General features: G+C 35.0%; 1 non-coding gene across 1 annotated transcript; it reads right to left on the bottom strand.

Annotated features, from left to right (window-relative positions):
- Positions 1-836: 836 nt before the first annotated feature.
- On the bottom strand, positions 837-912 carry TRNAD-GUC (transfer RNA aspartic acid (anticodon GUC)). Its single transcript has one exon. It is a non-coding gene; the product is annotated as a tRNA-Asp (tRNA).
- Between the last annotated feature and the right edge of the window lie 6,884 nt (positions 913-7,796).

Below are 7,796 nucleotides of genomic sequence, written 5' to 3' on the forward strand. Positions count from 1 at the left end.
TAAATTTTTACTGAGAAATAAAAAAAAAGTGGAGATCCAAGAAGCATATGTTTGAAGCATTTTTTTTCTACCTGAAATTCTTATCCTTTCTATTTTAGTTTGTTAGAGACAGGCTCAGTGGTGATTTCTACTAGTCCTAAAGTAAAATGGAAGAAAATACTTCTATCGTGATTAAACTAAATATTAAAAGAGGTTTTTTTAAAATATATATACATATATACATACATATATATATACATACATACATATATATTCTATTTTTGACACAGGTAAAATAGACTAATGGTGATAGAGTTACAATTGGCCACAGAGAAATTATTTCAATTCTCCTAACTTTAAGTACTATCATCTCAAGATTCTTACTGTTGACACATGTTATGTGAAGTGTACTGGGCATAGAGAAAAGTAAAATAATATACCTTTTTTTGGTATGAAAAACACTACTAAGTCCACCAAAAGGTATCATTGGAATCTCATTAACATACCCTAATTAGAATGTGTGGCACAAAACTAATATTTAGACAAAAGTACATTATGCTAGTATTCTTTTTTTTTGTATTTTTCTGAAGCTGGAAATGGGGAGGCAGTCAGACTCCCTCATGCGCGGGACCGGGATCCATCCGGCATGCCCACCAGGGGGTGATGCTCTGCCCATCAGGGGAGTGGCTCTGCCGCAATCAGAGCCACTCTAGCGCCTGGGGCAGAGTCCATGGAGCCATCCCCAGCGCCTGGGCCATCTTTTGCTCCAATGGAGCCTCGGCTGCAGGAGGGGAAGAGAGAGACAGAGAGGAAGGAAAGGGGGAGGGGTGGAGAAGCAGATAGACACCTCTCCTGTGTGCCCTGGCCGGGAATCAAACCCGGGACTTCTGCATGACAGGCCGACACTCTACCACTGAGCCAACCGGCCAGGGCCTATGCTAGTATTCTTCTGATAATGCTTATTATAAATTTTCTTCAATCTGGCCTCTATCACAAGGAGTTTAATTTGCAGGACGGCGTGTAAAATAAGCCTGCAAAATGAATAAATAAGTTGGTTTACTTAAAAAATCATTAACTCACATGCGACTTTGAAAAAGAAAAACTTCCATTTACCTTTTAAAAAATTATGAATAAATAAAGTCTTCTTTAATCATTTCTGTATTGCTCTCTCCAATCATAGTAGAAACCCCAAGGGTGAAAAGCCTTCAATAAAAAGCCCAGGATAACATATCCTCATAGCCTCTTGGAAAACACTGGGAAGCCTGCCTACCTTGCCACTTGACATGGGAAGAGAAGGGGCAAACAAAGGGAAGAAAACTCCTTCCAAAGAAACGAAGAAGGTGTTTTTTTTCATTCCTCACATCCATTAGTACTTGAGTATAGTGCTTTAAAAGATGGGAGGAAGTTTGATGGCTCTGTCTACAATTACCAGGGCTGTTTCTGCTCTGGTCTCTACACATTTTAACTGAATGTATCATCTTTATGGATTGTTATTGCTGAGTATTTTGCTATAATTTCATACAACAGAGGCCACCTCCCAAAACATTGTATATTTCCTTTTCCATTTTTATAAGACTGCTTTGGGAGAGCTTAAATGGTAATTTAAAATTTCTTATTACAGAATACTTTAGGGTTTAATCAAGACAACGACAACTTAGTTCAGCTGGCGTTAGATTGATCTAAAATTATTTTTAGACTTTTTGCAAACAAATTAGTTGGCTCCATTTTGTTAACCTCACACCCCTACGAGGCTTATTGTATATTTTTACATTAGACAATCTGAACATCTCAGAAATATCAGTGCAAATTGAACATTCAGCCTAGTCAAATTTATTTTCAGTCCAGTCAAGCCTTCTCCAAAAAACCAATTTATCTTAATCTGATATAAATACTTTGCCTTTCAAACTGTAGACAAACTAAACTTTGGCATTTTTCAGTAAAATGTTTACTTACATTAACAAAATAGCTTGATACTGTTTATTTTTTCTTTAATGAGTCAAACAGTCAAAAAGGAAAGAACATGCCCTAAGTTAATTACATTTGTCAACACTTTGTCATTAGCACATGTTCTATTGAAACTAAACTTGTGAAGGTTTACAGATAAAACTGAAAAATGTGTGGTAAATATTGTAGATTAAGTGTATGCATCACCCTCTGCTCTCTCTTGTAAGCCCACTAAAATGGCAGGAGAGAAGAGGAGGAGGAGAAAGAGAAGGGAAAGGAGAGAAGGAGGAGAAGGAGAGAATAGTCTGGAGGATCAAGGAACAGCAGCAGGTATATAATAGCCAAAATATGTCAACAAGTTTTTGAAAGATCATAACCTGGTGAGTAAAAGGTAATTATTAAAGCAGAAGAAAACTAAAACCTGTAAAAAAACAAAACAACCCCAAAACCTGAAGCCCATGCAGGAGAGGATGCTAACATGAAGCTGCCAATCTTTGCAGCAGAATCCAAGAAAGAGTTAGGAATTCTGAGGACCAAATATTTCAGAATGTGGGCATCATGGTAGGATTAAAAATAGAAGGAATATTTGAAAATCAGTTTAAAGGAACTGTTAGACCTCCTAATTTCCTTCCAACCCTAACCATTCATAAGATAAATTCTCCCCAACTTTAGTATAATCTTTAGAGGACTTAAAATAATTAGGCCCTGGACAGAAGAATTGATATGCCAGTAACAGCTGAGAATAGGATGGCAATTTAATACTGAAAACAAAAGACATCTTTTTTGTTTTTGTTTTTGTAAGACTTCTTACACATACAAATTTATGACTTCTCTTACATTGTCCAGGACTCTAGCAGCCCAGTTATATTGCCCAGGCCTGTAACTAGAGAAGTGTTTTCTGGTGAAACAATTCATCCCAAAAGAAAAGATATAGTTAGTGAATTTTGGACATCCTCAAGAAATTGTTGATTCTGCCTGATCACTTTACAGTCAAGTCCAGCAGCCAATGAATTTTTCTCCAATACCAGAGTCCCCAGTTTTTAGTGATTCAATCTTAAACAGAAAATCAAAGATCATCCAATATTTAAGGAAAGCCTTCAACATAAATGTTAGAAATTTTAAAAAACAAATAGAAAAGTAAAATAATGCAAAGAAATAGGTACAAAATAAGAAATGAGAATCAACTTCCAAATACGTATATATAATTAATTTTCTGGAAGATATTGTCTTGTGAAGAAAGAACAGGATGCTATTTTTTTAAAGGACAATTTAAAAAAAGAGAGATCTTTTGGATATAAAAATATGACAGCGTTAAACCTTCAGCTGAATTTTAAAAGACAAGTTGAAAAATCTCTCAAAAAGTAGTATAAAAAATTTATGAGAAATAACTAAACAATTAATGTGGGAAGCTCAACTGCTGACTAAACACTAAAAGTTTCAAAAAAAAAGGTACAAAAAATAGGAGAAATGTGTTCTAAAAAAACAAAAAACAAAAACAAAAACAGCATTCTCTAAACTAAAGGACATGTATTAGTCATCAAAATAACAAATGAAAAATGGTGCCCGCCAAAGCATGTCAACAGGAGGTTTCTGAGCTCTAGAGAAAAAGATTGCCTAAATGTTGCAAGGGACAACAGAAAAAAGGAGAAAGTAGAGAAATAAAGTTACTAGTATAGGAATAAGGTTGGTGTTGGTTTTTCTCAGAAGTTTTCCATTCTAAAATTTCCTCCAAGTCATTGATCAAGTAGTAGGTAAAACAAAGACTTTTTCAAGAAATGCTCAAATATTTTACATCTCTTGGACTATACCTACGACCGCTAAATGATGGTCCAAAATGGTGTCTGGAGACACATAAAAAAGCACTTAGAGAGCAGGAAATAACAATTCTACCTTAATAGAGAACTAAAGAGAATTCCCACAGACAGGAGGAAGGAAATGCCATGGTGACAATTGTGTAACAGTCCAAGGCAGCAAGCAGTCTCCATTGGACCAGGAGCATGAAAGGCACCAGAAAAATAAAAGAAAAAAATAGCTGCTGGCAGATTACCCAACATGTTTGCCTCAGTGAAAAACAGTCATTTTCAGATGGAGTTTATATTTAGGCATAAGTTTACATTTATAGGCAAGGGTACAAAGATAGTTTATATACATATATTTCTCATATATTCCTTGCTTCGTTCCCCCATGCTAACATCTTGAATTATCATGGTATATCTGCCAAAATTCATAAACTGTCAGTACTTTACAAATAAAGTCCAAACTTTTATTAGATTTCACTATTTTTTTTCATTAATAGGCTCCTTCTCTTCCAGCTCCATTGCAGTTTACAACACTGCATTGAGTTGTGACATGTCCCCAGTCACCTCTTGTCTGACAGTTTCTCAGAGTTCGCTTATTTTATATGTGACAGTCTTGAGGACTGCTAGCCAGGTATCTAGGTTTCTCTGATGTTTTTCTCATGATTAGACTGAGGTTAAACTATATCTCCTACAGGAAGGAGTAACTACATATATTATTTAAAATTTTTTATAAAAAAGATATATCATATATATTTATTTAGTCATATATTTGTATCAGTATATAGTCTCATTTAAAATTATTTTTTTCTTTGAAATTATAATCCAATACTCCTCAATGTGTTTCAGCTTTAGCTATGAGAAGATCTCACACATTATTTCTTCTGTCCTTTGACATGACCCCTTCCTTCCACTTTAAGAGTATTTCTTTATTTTCTCATACTACAGGATGATCCAGGTTAACATAGCATTTGCCCTGCCCCAACCTGAGAGTCAGTCATTTCTCCACAGAACACTGATTCCTTTTATTGGATAATGGTGTTCAGAAAACAGGACTATGTTGGGTGTGCTTATTGCTAGTAGCATTCATTGCCTTTAGGCAAGTAAACAGTATTTTTTTTTACCTTGTCAGAGTTTTGGTGGAAGGTCAGTAATGGGTACAAATGAGAAAAAAACAAACCAAAAGAAGCAATTTTAATTCTTGCCAAAGAAACCATTTTAAAAGAAAGTTAATATAATTATAATGATATTTTGGTATTTTGCTCAGTTATAACCATACATATCCATCATAATACAAATACTGAACATTATTTCATTCAACCAAAATATATGACATAATCATATGTTAAGAATGGGCATACCAGAATGCTTATGCATTTAATTGAAAGTAGGTGGTCACTAAACACAAATGCTTATCTACCATAACAGAAAAATCAATAGTTATCAAAAATTTAAAAATCAAGAAATGGCAGTCTATGTATTTTATTTAGAAATATAGGTATAAATATCAGAAGATAGACGTAGCTAAAGTGTTGAAAGTTCTTACCCCTGAGGTGTGGTATCTTATAGGTGGAGCATGTAACTATATTTAATTATTATATTATTATATTTTAAACTAAGTACATATAGCCCACAACAGAAGAAAAATTTTTTAAAAACTGTTAACCAGTACCACTTTTATGTAGATTATAAATTCCCTTTTTGCTTGTAGTTTTCAAAATTTTCAAAATTCAAATGATATTTCACCAATAATTGAAAAAAGTATTTCACAATTTCGAAAAAAGGAAGCACACATAGCAGAAGCTAATGTTTTACTAAAAGTAATAAAGTTAGATCAAATTGGGTTTTTAAAAATATAACCAGCAATGTTAGAAACAGAAATACATCTTGGGGGCAAGGTAGAATAAGTTAGAAGATGATTGACATGTCAATGAATTGTGGAAGAGAGAAAGCAAAGGACAAATGGTATCGGACTTGACAGATCAGAGAAAGGAAAAATCTAACTGCCTGGAACAGAGAATTACAATGCAGTGGGGTGAGTCATTTCCTTCTGAAAACAACTTGAAATTCTCAGGAATTGGAGCCAGCAAGTGCATCTAAAACTGGAGAAGGGACTTAAAACAAGAAGAGCTGTTGAAAATCTTCAAACAGTTCCCCTCAGATCCCACATGAAGTGAGGCCTTCTTTCATTTTCTGCAAGGCACTGGTCCTAACCAAATGAAATTTTGACTTAACTAAAACAGTTTATAATCAGGGCAGTTGAATGTCTTAGAAAATGCCCCAAATTGTTTCTGATTCTAATTCTGTTTCCTATTAGGATTCCTCTCTATATTTTACTGGGTAGAACTTATTAATATGTAAACAATGACTTTATAATAATCCTTTATTCTTAGACACTAAAGAGAGAAATGCAGAAACTAAAATTTCATTTTATTAGAAATAATTTTACAAAATATTAAATAATAAAAAGTATTTTATAGGAGAAAGCAGGCCTCTAAACCACATAACCTACTTGCTAGAATGGTGTGTGCAAAGTACAATATGAGCTTTTTATGTGAGTTAGATAAAATTAATTCTGTCCTAAAAATAGGACACTCCTATTACCTTTATTTAGAATCATGTATTTAGACAGTTAATGAACCATCAAACAAAAGATACTCATCTGTGCATCATTAAAATATCTTAATGCCAGTTTTTTTCTAGTACATAATTCAAATACAGATAATGCTTAATTGTTTTTTGTTGGACTTGGTTGAACATAAAGATGTTTCTTGGGGAGAGGAGTATTTTGGTCCTTATGATTTCAATTAAAATAATTAATTTACAGATTTGAGGTGAACATTCTTTGGGGATGAAACACATCTAGCTTGTCTCATACAATGTTCCAGAGATGAGGTTGTAGTACTACCCACCATATATAAGGATATAGCTAGTAGCTTTGCTTAATTAAGTTATAAAAATATTTGTATTAGGCCCTGGCTGGTTGGCTCAGTGGTAGAGCATCGGCCTGGCATGTAGGAGTCCCGGGTTCGATTCCCGGGTTCGATTCCCGGCCAGGGCACACAGGAGAAGCGCCCATCTGCTACTCCCTCCTCCCCCCTCCTTCCTCTCTGTCTCTCTCTTCCCCTCCCGCAGCCAAGGCTTCATTGGAACAAAGTTTCCCCGGGCACTGAGGATGGCTCTGTGTCCTCTGCCTCAGGCACTAGAATGGCTCTGGTTGCAACAGAGCAACGCCCTGAATGGGCAGAACATCACCCCCTGGTGGGCATGCCGGGTGTATCCCGGTCTGGCGCATGCGGGAGTCTGTCTGACTGCCTCCCCGTTTCCAACTTTGAAAAAATACAAAAAAAAAAAAGAAAAGAAAAGAAAAAAAATTTGTATTGAGATTTAAAGAAAATGAATCTATATGATGCTATATATATAATGTTCAATTACTCTTTAGAAATAACTATAATTCAGTAAATTCTGAATTTAACAATTTTTTTAGCATAAAGTATGTTCAGTGTTTTTCTAAGAGCCTTGGCGTGTCTAAGAATGTGCAGCATAAGCATAATGTGGAAGACTGTTAAATGACAAACCAATGAATACTTTGGACTTACCTTTAAAACAAAGATAATACAATTCAAAATAAATCCTGTATTTTCCTTGGTAGTCTTAGTGGTCTTTCATAGCAGGGCTATCTGAAGCTGCTGAACCTTTTGATTGTTGAGTATCTGAGTTACAGGTAGAAACTGAAATGGGAGAAAATGATAAAGTATAGATGACTTTCACTATGAATTGTTTGAGTCATAGACTCCTCAAATAACTAATACTATTAGAAATGTTACAGCCTGACCTGTGGTGGTGCAGTGGATGGAGCGTCGACCTGGAAATGCTGAGGTCGCCGGTTCGAAGCCCTGGGCTTGCCTGGTCAAGGCACATATGGGAGTTGATGCTTCCAGCTCCTCCCCCTTCTCTCTCTCTGTCTCTCTCCTCTCTAAAAAAAAAAAAAAAAAAAAAAAAAAATGTTACAAATGACATTGGAATCTGCCTAGAAAAAAAATCTGTTACAGAAAATAATCTATCATTTGCTTGGAA

Source organism: Saccopteryx bilineata, chromosome 5, assembly GCF_036850765.1.
Source record: "Saccopteryx bilineata isolate mSacBil1 chromosome 5, mSacBil1_pri_phased_curated, whole genome shotgun sequence".
NCBI classification, from domain to species: domain Eukaryota; kingdom Metazoa; phylum Chordata; class Mammalia; order Chiroptera; family Emballonuridae; genus Saccopteryx; species Saccopteryx bilineata.